The sequence below is a fragment of the Acinonyx jubatus genome, chromosome A3, assembly GCF_027475565.1.
Source record: "Acinonyx jubatus isolate Ajub_Pintada_27869175 chromosome A3, VMU_Ajub_asm_v1.0, whole genome shotgun sequence".
Lineage (NCBI taxonomy): Eukaryota > Metazoa > Chordata > Mammalia > Carnivora > Felidae > Acinonyx > Acinonyx jubatus.
Genome location: NC_069388.1, coordinates 22,483,437 through 22,496,610, shown reverse-complemented (window position 1 = coordinate 22,496,610; position 13,174 = coordinate 22,483,437). Strand labels below are relative to the sequence as shown.

The window sequence follows — 13,174 nt, the reverse complement described above, 5'->3', positions numbered from 1 at the left end:
CCTATCAGGAGTGTAGACCAGGTCCTCGGCGTCTGTGTACTCCTTAACCCACTGCTTTTGCCCCTTGTTTCCACAATGCCCCAACCACCCTGCTCCCTCCCTCAGCTGAGCTTCTCAGGGGTTTTGATGATGCTCAGCCTGTGCAGCCAGGATCACATCACACCCCTTTGTGGTCCTTGTTCTCACCAAAGCCACTGGGACCTCCTGTGGTTGACCTGGTGGCCACTGCTCATGCGCATTGCGCCACCCCTCCCCTGCCCCAGGCTCTGGGCAGCAGCACTCTCCGTGGCACACTGGACCTGTCACAGACCTGCCTCCTTGGCTGCTGCTTCGAGAGCCTTTGCCACCTCTCTTCCTCCACTGCTCCCCAAAATGTCTCTTTCTTGGGGCTCTGTCCCAAGGCCTTCTCTTCTCAGGCCACACCCTCTCCAAGAGACTCAACTGCTGCTGCTTCAATGTCCCTCTGAACACCCACAGCTCTTTCCCCAGAGCTCTCCCTGGACATCTCTGCAATGCCCCAGAATCACCTTCGGCTCAACTTGTCCAGAGTGACCTTAGCACTTGCCCTCAGGCCTGCCTGTGCCACTCTATCCCCTGACAAGTGAGTGGCACCATTGTCCTCTGGGGGATCCTGGTAGCTATGCCGCAGCCTGCCCTTTGTCCCCATCAGCCTTTTAAAAAAACTTTACTGAGGTATAGTTTATATACCATAAAGCTTGCTTAAGTATATTCTTTTTGAGTTTTAATAACTTTATACAGTATGCAACCATTACCACAATCCAAAGTTTCCTTGTGCGCATTTGCAGTCAGTCAATCCCCACTCCCATTCCAGGCCCTAGGCAACCACTGATCTGCTTTCTGTCTCTTTGACTCTGCCTTTTCCAGAAAGTTTATTTAAATGGAAACATATGTGTAGTCTTTTTGTCTAGCTTCTTCCACTCAGCATATTGGTTTTTATGTCCATCTCTGTCATTGCACATATCAGTGTTTCATTCCTTCTTAATGCTGAGTAATAGTCCATGTTTATGAAGATATATATACACACACACATAATACATATATAACATAATATCTATATGTAATTCAGTGGTTAATGGGCATTTGAAATTTTGGCTATTAGGAATGATGCTGTTATGAGCATTTGCCTATAAGTCTTTATGTAGAGTGTTAACCTTAAAAATAAAAGTCATTTACAAGCAAAAATGGGTTTATTCAGGAAGAGCAGAGGATTGCAATTCGGATATGCAAGCTATGACAAAACCATAGGCAAGTCCAACAAAGGACATTATTTTATGGGGAAGGAGGAGGAAGTTTGGAGGGGTTGTTCTGAGTGAAAACCCATTGGAGAAAAGCAGGAGTTCGGGGTGATGATGGTTTCTCATGGGCTGACTTGCAGGGGCGGTGAATTTCTTGTAGGAGATTCTATGTACATGTTTTCCTGTTAGGAAAATGTCATTGAACATTCTTTCCTGTTGATAATTCTTCTGTTGGGGTCTATAATTGACCATTTTCCCTTAAATTCAAATGGAGTGTTATAGATCCTCCTTCTCACCTCCCAACTCCACCTTAGTCAGGTTTCTTTCCCTTTATGAATTTTCACAGGGGACATAGGCTTACGTTTTTCTTGCATTCCTTTATTCCACCATCCCATCAGACCCCAGTTTTCACTGGGGAGCTATGTAGTTTAAGGGAAACTGATTCTATCTCCCCCTTGGGAATAGAGCATGTGACCCAGGCTAAGCCAATCAGTGTGTTCCATATCTCAGACACAGTGATTGGTTCCTGCATGGGCATGTGACCTAAGTAAGACAGTATAATCAGAGTAATTCTTAGGACTTGGGTTGGAAGAGCAATCCTTCCTCATGCTCCTGGTGGTGTGATTTGTCTGGAACAACTGTAGCCATTTTGTGTGCATGGGGGAAGCCAGCCTTAAGATGGAGCTGGCAAAGGACTGGATTGAGAAAATATCAATGAAACAGAGCTGGATCCCTGACTGAACTGTGCCTGAAGTCCACCAAAATTCTAGACTTTTTCAATTCTATGGGTTAATCCATTTTATTGTTAAAACCAGCTTAAGGTGGCTTTTGTTGTTGTTGTTGTTGTTGTTGTTGTTGTTGTTTGTAGTTCAGAGGTTGGCAAACTCTGGCCATGGCCAACCTATTCTTGTAAAAAAAAAAAAATTGTTGTTGTAACACAGAGATGCCCATTTGTCTTTGACAGCTTTGGTGCACCAAATGGCCCACAAGCCCAAAATATTTACAATGTTGCAGCCAGAAGCTTAGTATTCAATATATCCCCACAATCACTCAGGACAGAAACCTAGAAGTCATCCCTGACTCCTCTCTCTATCTCATCTTCCACATCTAGTCAGCCCCAAGTCTGAATGGTTTTTTTTAAGTTTTATTTATTTAAGTAATCTCTACACCCCACATGGGGCTTGAACTCACAACTCCAAGATCAAGAGTCATATGCTCTTCTAACTGAGCCAGCCAGGTGCCTCAAATCTGATAGGTTTTATAATCTAAATATCTCCTGGCTCTGTCTGCTGGCCCCCAGCCCCAGTGCCCCTGCCCTAGGTAGACCACTATCAGCAATCACCTGGACCACATCAGCCACCTCTAGGCCGCCCCACATAGCTTCTGGGTGATCTTTCTCCCACTCAAACTTGCCAAGCCCTGGGGTGCCCCACTGCTCCCAGGGTAAAGGCCACACTCCACAGACTGGCATTGCAGGACCCTTGTGATCGGGCCCCAACCTGTGTTTCCAGCCCTGGCTCCCCTCCCCTCCTCCTGTTCTTCCGCAGAGCACATGGACCAGCCCACCACCTGTACAGAGTTCCTCACAGTCCCCCCGAAACCATATGCTCTGTCCCTCTTCCTCTTGCCACCAGTGCCCTTCCCCACTTTGTCCACCTAGTAGACGCCTGTGCATCCTCCAAGGCCCCACCTGAGTCTCACCTCCATTTTGATATTTTTCTAGTCAGGCTGATGAAGGCCCCTAGGGGCCCCTGGGCCTCCTTCCAGGGCCGATCCTGTCATATTGGACTGCTGTGCTGTTTACATATTTGCAGCTTCCACTGACTCATTCACCTCCTTACTCTCAGCTTGGCTCAGCTTGGGGCCACACACAAACTAGGGGCTCAAGAAGTGTTTGTGGGGCACAGTGTCCCCTGCCTTCTGCTCCAAAGGTGCTGTGAGGAATCCAAGGGGCTCCATGCCAGTTGAGGCTTTGCACGAGGGACCATCTGGGCTCAGTGTTAACAAGGGGGGATGGCAGGGCTGGAACTGCCTGGGCCCCCATAGGCAGGAGTGTCTGCAGGGAGTGCAGAGAAACTCCTCCTAAGAAGCACAAAATGAACCAACCCTGAGATTGGAGAAGGAATCAGAGAAAGGAAAAGTAGGGCAGGTGCACATGGGCCCTGAGGGTGCTAAATAGAAAGGAAGCGATTACAGGGAAATGTCATTAAAAGGAAGATCTTTATGGCTTCCAGAAGTTCGAGGGCCAAGGAGAGGCCAGATGGCCAGTGAGGGGGCTTCTGGGTCCCATCAGAGCTGCTAGAAAGTTTGGGAGTTCATGAAACTGGACTTTCAGAGGATTTGGGGAATATCTGATTTCAATTCCTTGACTGAATCCAACCTTACCTGGTCTGGAAGGCCCCTGCAGAGCCAGCTGGCTGGGTCGTGGGTGGACCCTCTGGAGAAGCAACGGTGGAAGAATCAGGGGCACAGTGGCCTGGGAGTCTGAATCAGCTCTGCTGTCACTCATTGTGGGGGTCTTGGCTTCCACCTCTCAGGGCTTAGGGCTGTAGCCCACACTCAGTGCCCATCCCAGAAGTGTGTGCGGATGTGAATCAAGTGCGCAGAAAAGCAGAATCCAGGCCAGGCCCAATTCCCTCTTGGGGCTCTAGTGAGGCACAAATGAGACCATGGATATGAAAGTACCTTACAACTGTAAAGTGTCAGGACACCAGGTCAATGTCCCCTCCTCCCAGGGACTCCTTCCCAGACTCCTCCACTAAGTCAGTGGCTCTGTCCTCGTGTCTCTCCAGATTATGTGTAAACCTTGTCCTTGCATCTATCCGCTCTGTCACAGACCCTAATGTAGGACAGGTCCCCCAACTAGACTGAACTCCTTGGGGAGAGAGACAAATGTGTCAGTTTTCCACATCTGGCTTGGTGCCTGGCCCAGAGCAGGAGTTTGGCAACTAGTTCTTGATTGACCTTGAATTGTAAAGAAGCAATTAATTTGTGGATGCTGGATAGCCTCAGTTTGTAAAAGCAGGGACTATGTGGTACATGGTAGAAATCTTTCTAACGAAATGACAAAATGGTTTGTGAGCTCTGGCTCAAGAAGTGTGTGCATCTGGAAATGTAGTCTCAGGGCAAGGATGCTAATAGCTGTCTTGTGCTAGCCAATAGGGCAGCCACAAGGGACATGTAGCTATTAAAATTAAATTAAAAATTCAATTCTTTAGCTGTGCTAGTCACATTTGAGGTGCTCAGTAGCCACATGTAGTTTGGGGCTACTGTTGGCCAGTGCACATGAGAACATCTCTATCGTTACACAGTTCTACTGGACACACTCCTTGGTACCTTAAAAGTTCATGTCCATGCATTATCTTGGGCCTTGATGATTTGGGGGGGCGGGGGCTTCCAAGATTTTAGGGAGAGAGCTGGGGCTCTGGAAACTGGCAAACCAGAGTTTGGATCCCTGCTCAGCCATTTACTTGTGCAGACTGAAGCAAAGGCAAGGAGCGGTCCCCTAGAGCTGTCAGAGAGAGCGGACAGGCTGCACGTGTCAGAAAGCTCTCAGCAGGGAAGCCCCCCAGGCCCTTAGAGGTTAGAGTTCAACCGCCCATGCTCCTCAAAGCGAGGAGCAAGGCATGTTGAGGTTCATCAGGGCACGGGGAGCCGGTCTGGGGCAATGACAGGCATGGTTGACTGGAGGTGGTCCAAAGAGGAAGGCAAGGTGAGAGCTGGTGATGCTGTGGCTGGAAGAAACTTGGGAAACCCTGGGCAGGGGCAATTCATTCCAGAACCTCCAGCTGCTGAGGAGGAGGCTTTGCAGTCTACATTAGCATGTACTTTCTCTCTGTAGAACACTCCTTTGTCCACCAGCTGGCTGGAGGATATTAATTAGTAATAATATGAGCAATAATAGAAATGATATTTGCTAATAAGCCTTTTCTATATATCAGGCACTATGCTAAGAGACATGTGTATGCATTAACTCATTTACTCCTCATTGAGTCCTTTGTAATAGGTATATCATTATTCCCATATTACAGATGAGGAACACTGAGGTTATTTGTTCAAGTTCACAGCTACTACTGCGTGATAGAGCTGGCTAAGGTCTGACCAGGCTGTGTATCTCAAGTCTGTGCTTTGGATAAAGTACAGACTCCTTACCTGGTCTGGAAGGCCCTTGCGGAGCCAGACTCAGTTGGCCCTTCTGCCTCCACCTCTGTTGCTCCCCACCTGTCTGGTCAAGTTTCTCAGACACCCTAGCTGTCTCCTTCCTCTGTCTATGCCTTTGTTTATCCCTTGACCTAGATGCCCTCTCCACCTTCCCTCTACCCTCTACAGAGTCATGTTCCCCCTTCAAGACCCCATTCTGGTGTGAGCATCCGGAGGCCAAGGACTGAGTCTAAGTCATCCTTGGGTCGCAGTGCCCACCCACCTTCAAGCTTGTGGCTTGAAGCACTGGAGGGTTCAGTACATTATGGATGGTGGATGGGTGGGTGGGTGAATGAGTAGATGGAGGGATGGCTAGAATGGATGGATGGTGAGTCAGGGGCAGGTAGATAGATGAATGGTTAGGAAAGTGGGTGGCATGAATGGGTGTGTGGGTGGATGAGTGGCTTGTACTCAGACGCCCTGATGGGGGATGGGGCCTGAATATAGTACAGAGCAGTGGGCATGGAGAGAAGCAGTGGTTTAACAGACATTTTGGGGCAGAATCAACAAGGCTTGGGAGGGCTGAGGGGCAGGGAAGGGTCCAGAGTGATGTCCAAGTTTCTAGCTTGGGGGCTTGGAAAGATCCTGCCATTATCAGGGAGGAATGGTTTAGAAGAAAAGGTGATGAGGTCCATTTTGGACATGAGGGCATGAGGAGTCTACGGAGAGAAGGTTCTGGAAACAGCTGGGGAGATGAGCCCTGGTCAGGTTCAGGGGCAAAGTCAGGCTGCACAGAAAGACTGGGGAAGTCAGTGTGGACTCAGGACTGAGGGTTGGAGGTCAAGCTGTCTGAGGAAGCAGAGGAACCATGGTCCCTGGTGGTGGAAGAGCCAGGAGGGACACATGTGCTGCCATGTTGGAAACGTCCACAAATCATTGCAGGTGATGTGTTCAGGGCAGCCGATGAGGAGGGAGTGCAAGCAGGAGATTCAGTGCTGGAAGTGGACTGTGAAGGGTGGCAAGCTGGTTTTGACTGGCTGGGGGAGTGGTTACCCTGAGCAGGGAAACCACTCAGGCAAAGGCAGGGAGCAGGAAATGAACAAGTAATGACCATGTGCTCTGAGGGCCTCAAAGCCTGTGGCAGTCAGCTAGAGAAGAGGGGGGTCAGCACCTTTTCTCTAGCCTGGCCAGCATGCCTGCCTCTCTGGCCCAGTTGGCCCAGCTGAGGCCTGGGAGGACTTGGGGGAATCTGGAACTGCGTTACTTTGAACAAGTAACCTCCCTTCTCTGGACCCAGCTGACCCAGCTGGAGCCTGGGAGGACTTTGTGGGGGTGGGGTGGTGGTTGGAATCTGGGAACTGTGTTACTTTGGGCAAGTAACCTCCATTCTTGGACCTCAGTTGCCTCATCTGGAAACTGGAATCAGTAAGACCTGCCTGGTTTGCTGAGAGGAGAAAATAAGACATGGGAGTGTGGAAAGTCCCCAGTGCATGTGAGACTTTATAAATGCTTTTTTTAAACTTTTTTTTAATTTCAATTCAACTCTACAAATATGTATTGAGCTAAAAGGTTCCTTGCAAATCCATTTGGTAAATTAAATTTTTGTACAACAAATGCCATTTTACCTGGGCCTGGGGTGGCAAGGTTGAGGGAGGCCTTTCATTATTTGAGGAACCCTGAGGTGGATTCTTTTGAAAAGTCCCGGTGGGTTTGTTTTTTGAGTCAATGAGGATTTTGGCTTCTCAGGCTTGCAGAGCAGGCTTTCATTTGTTTCCACATGTGGTTTGAAAAGATCCTCGTGGCTGCAGCACAGAAGATGAATTGAGGTGCAGCGGGCTGAACCAGAGATCATGGTGGCCAGGACAGGCAGTGACTCGGGATAAAGGGAAGGGGATTTGAGAGATATTTAGGAGGTTTCCAAAACAAATAGGACATGGTCTAGTGTTTTACATACAAGGAGGTGAGAGAGAAGGAGGAAGAGGTGTGGGAAGAGGGTTAGCTGGTTCCAGGTACCAAGTTAGATAATGCTGGAAGAGAGCAAGGTTCCCAGGGAAGGTCACAAACAGGGCCATGGACCCGTACACTGAGGTCCACACAAGGCAGCAGGCTGAGCTGCTGGTAGGAATTTGCCTGTGTCGACCTGGAGCTCTGACGGACAGGCTGGGTTGGAGACAGAAATGTCTGTGACAGGGAAACCCAGAGCTTGCGACACTTGGTCAATACATATTTATTCAGCCTTGAAAATATTTGTTGAGTGAAGTCTTCAATGAGCAACCCCACACAAGGTGCTGGGCTAGGCACTGGGGACCTGGCAATAAACCGAATCTGCAAAACTCTCTGCCCCGTGGGGGTCAGCATTTTAGTGGCAGGGGCAGGCAGTAATCAGGGTAGATTACTTGTTCACATCCCCTGTTATATAGTGACACATGCAAGGAGAACAACAGAGCAGGTGGGCCAGACACTGGGCATGTTAGGTGGAGCAGATGGGGGTGATGATAGCACACAAGCAGTCTGCATTCACTGAATTCATGGAAGCCTCACAGCAGCCTTATGAGGAAGGTGTAATTACCCCCATTTTGGAAATGAGCAACTGAGTCTCAGAGAAGCTAAGAAACTTGCCCAAGGTCTCTCAATGGTGAGCCTGGATTTTTACCTCAAGCCCATGCTCTTCAGTTAAAAGTCTTACCCACTCTGCTGAACTGCATCTCATTGACAAGGTCAGGTCTCAGTAGAGACCTGAAGGAAGTGAGGGGGTAAGACTCGCAGACATCTGGGCAACCAACATTCCAGGCAGAGAAAGAACAGGTGCAAAGGCCCTGAGGCAGGAATATGTCTGATATATCTGGGGAACAGCCTAGTGGCCAGCGTAGCTGGGGCAAGGGGAGTGGGCAGGGAGGAAAGGGGAGAATTGGAGGTGGTGGAGGGGTCATCTGTGGCATCTGTGGCCGTCATCTTTTACTTGAGGTAAAGTAAGGCCATGGAGGGCTTAGAGCAGAGGAGGGGCAGGGACTGACTTGTGTTTTAACTGGATTCCTCTGGCTTCTGTGTCAGGAGCAAGGGCAGAAACAAGAGACAAGAGAGGGCATAAATAATCCAGTCAAGAGATGATGATGGCTCTGTCCACAGTGGTGGGAGCAGAGCAACTGGTGCGTCAGCTTCCTGATATATTGTGCAGGGAGATCCAGTGGGAGTTGCTGATGGCTTGGATGCGGGGGGTAAGGGAAGGAGAGGTGTTCAGAGAGGCTCGGGCCTGAGTGGGTTCCTTCAACTGAAATAGGGGCAGCTGTGGGAGGAGCCACTTCATAAAGTACTTTCCATGTCCATTATCCCTTTATGCCATCACGCACTCTCTCTGAAAGAGGCATTGAGACTCTCGGAAGTTACATGACTTGCCCAAGATCGTTCAGCCAGAATGTGGTGGTCCCAGGACTGGAAGCCAGGCGTACTTCATAGGATCTGGAATGTTGAGTCATTCAATCAACAAACATTTCTGAAGCACCCACTGTATGCCAGGCATTGCCCTCTTGATAGTGATGACCAATGATGATGGCCCTGCCCTCATGGAGCTCCCAGTCTGATGGAGGAGGCAGTGTTAGCCAGCAGTCGTGGAAGTGTTTTTCTCATATCAGCCTAAGTGGTGAGAAGGAGAAACCCAGGGAACCCTAGGAGCCAGTAACCAGGGACCTGACATAGCTGGGAGGTCAGGGAGGGCTTCCTGGAGAAAGTGGATGTGAAGTGCAAAGGCCTCTGGGATAGAGGGTCTGGAGGGTTCTGGGGGGCTTCTTGGGAAAATACTCCCTGGTTTCCCAGGCCATAGTGGAAGAACCCTGAGGGGCCTGCAGGTTCCCAGAGGACAGCTGCCCATTTGGAAGTTGCCGAATCTGTTAGTGTTGGATTGTTGTAACAGCTTTATTGAGTTGGACATACCATACAATCTACCCAATTAGAGTGAACAAGTCGATGGTTTTCAGATATTCATAGAGCTATGCAGCCATCACCACAATCCATTTTAGAACATTTTCATCATTCCAAAAAAGAAACCATGAACCACTTAGCCTTCACCCCCTCCCAAGCCCCACACTGGCAACCACTAATCTACTTTCTGTCCCTACAGAATTGCCTGTTCTGGACATTTCGTATAAGTGAAGTCATATGCTATGTGGTCTTTTGTGACTGCCTTCTTTCACTTAACATGATGTTCTCCAAGTTCAGCCCCGTTGGAAGTCCCAACCTTGAATACCATCAGAGCTGGCAGGGACCTGAGACACTGTCCTGTGTGTTTCTCCTAGCTGTTGTAAATGGGGAATCTGTGAGGAGACTTGCTCTGGTCCTGCAGCAAAGAAGTGGGGGGAACCCCCAGATTGGGGTCCCTGCCCCGCTGCCCTCCACAGGACACCTTCCTCTGCTATCACTTCTTTTCCTTCTGCTTTGGCTCTGGCTGATTTTGGCTAAAAGTGACAACGTGGTCCGTAAGGCATCCTCCCAAACACTGCATTTCCATGGCATGCAGTGCCCTATGGCATGCCTTGAAATCTTTTATGCATCTTTAAGAATTTGTATCCACTAATTCAGAATTTTTTGGGAGTTTGGTATTTTCTTTTTCTACTACTTAAACATTTTTCATCCAGTTATGCCTGTTTTTCTTGATTGGTGATTTTTCCACTGGGGGAGGCAGGGCAGCACTGGGGTTGAGTGCTGGGTCTTAGAATTGGATGCCCTGCCTCTTCCTCAGTGTGTGCCCATGGGTAATTCCTGAAGCTCTCTGAGCTTCAGTTTCTCCCTCTGAAAACCAGGGATAACACCATAGGGCTGTAGTGAGGAACAAAGGAGGTCAAGCATGTTATGGGTTTGGCACAGAGTGGATGCAGATACAGGGAGGTTATGAGGACTTTCCAGGTCCTTAGGGTCACCAGGAGAGAAAGGTGACCCTTTGCCACTATCAGCTGGCCCTATCTCTGTATTCCTACTCTGTATTCCTACTGTGAATTGACCCATGCGTCTCCCCTCTCAGGGCTGAGGTGGAAAGCTTGGGTTCAGATCCCAGCCCCACTTGGATTCTGTGCCCCCACATCAGCTCAATTTCCTCTGTCTCAGTTTCTCCGCCTGTAGAAAGAGAGGGCCGAGGGCAAAAGCTTCCACGGAGGCCTCCAAGGTAGCCAAGAGGTTCTGGGGGCGGGGGGTGGGGGTGGGTGGGGATGGAGGTGCCTTCTCCTTCTCTCAAGAGGGCTTGGTTCCTGCTGATTTAAAGTTCCAAGCAGGAGCAGTAGCACCTGTTCGGGAGAGGTGGGTGGAGAGGGACACCTGGCTTCCCTTTGCCTCTTGCATAAGACGTGTTATGTGGGAGGTGGTGGGCAGTGATGTCATGAAGGGCCTCCTGCTCTGAGTGCAGGGGACAGGGACAAAGCCTCTCTGAAATCTCCATCAGGCACATATGCCAGGCCAGGTGTTCTCTCTGCAGTTACCTTCCTAATCCTCATAGCAGCCTTCAGAGGAGGCACTCTTATTCCCACTTGACAAGTGGGGAAACTGAGGCTCAGAAAGGGGCACCTGCCTGCCCAGTGTTGCCCAGTGAGCGAGGGGCTGAGCTGGGATTCAAACTCAGGACTGTGTGACTCCAGCCCCTTTCCCCTCTACCCCCACCCAGGGAAAAGGAGGGAGAAGCAAGACAGTGGTGGGGAAGATTGGAGCCTTTGGAACCCCGGCTTCCTGGCTGCTGTGGGGATTCTGTGGGTGGTGGGAAAGGCATCGTAAATATGCATGACATGTAAATATGCCTCTGAAAAACAATGTGGGGGCCTGCATGAGCTGGGATGCCAGAGTGCTTTGGAAAATGTAGTGTTGTGCAAACACTTGGGTTTCTGTGATGATTGTTCCATGGTGTCTCCCTCTCCAGAGATCCCAAGGCCAGTCCAGGGGTTTCAGGGTGGAGGGATTATCCTGGGCGCCTCCTCATTGACATTCTCCCCCATTCCTACAGACGCTGGTGCCTCTCCCTCTGCCAGGTGCTGAGTGGCCAGAACCTGGTCTCTCTGGGTGCCAGGGAGCCCCTGTCCCACGCTGCTTCCCGCCAACACCTCTGATTGAGTGCCCAGAGGGATGTGTGTGCCAGCCATTGGTCCAGTGCCTGCTCCCGAGGTGACGCCTGCTGGTTCCCGACTGGTTCCCATTTTCCCTCTGCACGTAGCTCCCTGGTTGGTAAGTAACTGCGTCCGCAGGCTGGGCACACAGAATCAGGGCTGCTCACCCGCCCACCCACGCTCTGCACAGTTGGGAGATGCCCAGCCTTCTACCCAGTGGCGCCCACATGCTGGCGAAGGGACCTCAGTGAGAGCTTTTATATGTCTGGGCTCAATTTATAGTTTAACTGCTTGTCTTATTCAGTCCTCCCAACACCCCAGCAGGTGGGCACAGTGATTGTGCCTGTTTTACAGAGGAAACAGCCTCGGAGAAGGGAAGCCTTTTGCCTGAGGATGCACAGCAAGCCCAGCTCTGTCCACATCAAAGGCCAGCGCTTCCCACACCTAAGAGGCTAGGGCAGTTGGTGACATGGGCTCAGGAAGGGAAAGGGAGCAGTGAGCCATTCTGGAAGCCATGGAAGTTCTAGGGCTTGCAGAGGGGCTGAGGTCAGGCCATCAGAGTTCCTGAGTCTTGGGGAGCCCCATTGTTCTCGCCCCTCTACCCTGTTCCACCCATACCCCTCCAGTCCCCACTTTGCCTGACCCCAAAATGGGATGAGGTGCAGCACCCTGCATCATCTCTGACCATCCATCCGAGGGCGCCACAGCCTGTCCACACCTGGTCCCATCATCCTTCACACAAAGATGATCCCAACAGCATGCCCCCACTCAGTGCCGGCCATAGCGCCTGACACTCGCCGCGTTCTTGCATCTCATCTTCCCTCCACCTCCCAAGGCTGTTCACAGAGGAGGAAACTGAGGCTCATAGGCGCTCAAGGGGCTTGCCCGGGGTTGCCCACCACCACTCAACATGGGCCCGTTGGTTTATGATCTGCCTCCTTGTCTGGCCTAAGCTCCTCCAACTTGAGATAGAACTGCTTCAGTCCCCAGTGGACAGCCAGCAGCTGGCACAATGCCTGGCACATAATGGTTACAGAGTGAGCAGTTGTGGAAAGAAGAAAGAGGGAGAGGAGGGAAGGTACTCTCCTCTCCCTCCACCCAGGAGCCCACTGGCCTGTTGGCCAGCTGCTGGTCCCTGCCGATCCCAGAGAGCTTGCAGTCCACTGGGGTCAGCGGGACAGCCGACCCCTCTGGTCTCAATTCTCTTTATCTGCCAATAGCTGCCCAGCCTCCCTGATGGGATGGTTGTGAGAAGGAAAAAGACTCGTAAATATGTATAATATGCAAATGTCATAGGATAATAAAAAACCCATGAAGTTTGCTGTATGTAATGTATGTAGAATTGCTTCTTCTTCGAGAACAAGGAACCGCACACTCGTGCGGTGCCAGCCTCATTATTAATAACTGTGCAATGCCCCTATTAAGTGGCTGCTCCCCAACTCCCCTAGCCTGGCCTCCACCTGTTGTAGTGACCACAGACAGCTAGCTATTGCTTTTGGCTGAGAAGCTGTTGCAGAAAAAGAAACGATAAGGGTACCTTGATCTGAGAGTTCTACGTATCTGTGGGATTTAATCATTTGCAAACACTCCTGGTCATGCCCTAAGCCCTGCATGTCCTCCCCAGCGACTAAATATGTAACAGGAGCAACTGGAACCACAGCGAGAATTTCCTTGAGCAATTACTATGCGCCTGGCCTAGCA

General features: G+C 50.4%; 1 protein-coding gene across 6 annotated transcripts in view; it reads left to right on the top strand.

Annotated features, from left to right (window-relative positions):
• The window catches only part of DLGAP4 (DLG associated protein 4), a 197,920-nt gene that overhangs the window by 46,999 nt on the left and 137,747 nt on the right, over nt 1-13,174 (top strand). For all 6 annotated transcript variants that reach the window (XM_027070012.2, XM_027070014.2, XM_027070010.2 and 3 more), the window contains exon 2: nt 11,374-11,591. The gene's annotated coding sequence lies outside the window, so the exon portion shown is untranslated. The remainder of the gene's footprint in view (nt 1-11,373; nt 11,592-13,174) is intronic.